This window comes from Pleuronectes platessa, chromosome 4, assembly GCF_947347685.1.
Source record: "Pleuronectes platessa chromosome 4, fPlePla1.1, whole genome shotgun sequence".
In the NCBI taxonomy this organism is placed as follows: Eukaryota; Metazoa; Chordata; class Actinopteri; order Pleuronectiformes; family Pleuronectidae; genus Pleuronectes; species Pleuronectes platessa.
Window position 1 is genome coordinate 25,098,664 of NC_070629.1, and position 1,128 is coordinate 25,099,791.

Below are 1,128 nucleotides of genomic sequence, written 5' to 3' on the forward strand. Positions count from 1 at the left end.
TGTGTTTGTGTTAAAGAGGTTTGAGGCTGATTGAACGATGCACAGAGGACTTATAATAAATTCCTCTTTTTTGGCGAATCAGCAAAATTTAACGCCGCGCCACAGTCAGACCATATGACATCGCCAACACGGGGTTCAACCAAAACTCATAGTTTCTATAAGAGTTCATCATCAATGTCTCGAGGTCTTGATCTGATGAAAGCTCATCGAACTCAGCAGGAGTTCGTTAAAATACACAGCGTGTAAAACGGCCAAAATGGCTACTAAATCCAAAATGGCCGAGATCCTGATGCGTTCATTTAATGGGTGCCTATAAATTTTGTCCGGTCATGATACACATGTGTGCATCATTTATTTTGCCATGCTCATTCCTTACAACTATATGATTACAAGACATTATCAATGTCTTAACCCCCTTTTGACACAGTTTGACATGGTTGAGGTCAGTGGATGAGAACATGCAAGACAAAACAAGACATTTCCTGTTGCCACCAGGGGGCGCTGCGATCTTAAGTCATGATTTCTGTGTAGATGTCATCAGGCCGGGACTCTTGTCTTATAAGTCTAGTTTGGACTCGATTGGACCATGTATGTCTGAGATACACAACCTCGTGTTTTGATGGTGTGTAATCAAACTTTGACGCCACGGTCACACCGTGTGACAAAAACACGAAATTCAGAATTCAGAAGTTTATGTCTCCATCTTGCTGAGATGACATTCATCTCAATATGAAGTTGGTCTGATGAAAGCCCTGGGACAAGTTCGTCAAAGTAATAGTGTGGAAAATAGCAAAAATGGCCATTAAATCCAAAATGGCAGGCTTCCTGTTTTTCACAATGCAGCCCTGGGTTTTTTGTGCGTCTGGTCATGATACACAGGTTTCCCGATTTTTTTGAAGATCGGTGAAAGCTAACTGATGGGCTTTCACTAGATGGCGCTGTTGAGCCATTTTGCCACGCCCATTTCAAGTTACTCCAGAATTCAAATACTTTTTAGGGTTTTGAATTTCATGCAAAATATAATAGGGCCTCAATAGGGCCTCCTACCGTTCGGTGCTTGGGCCCTAATAATAAAATGAGGTATGTAAAATAACTATTGATGACAAAGAAAACAAAAAATAAAGTAGA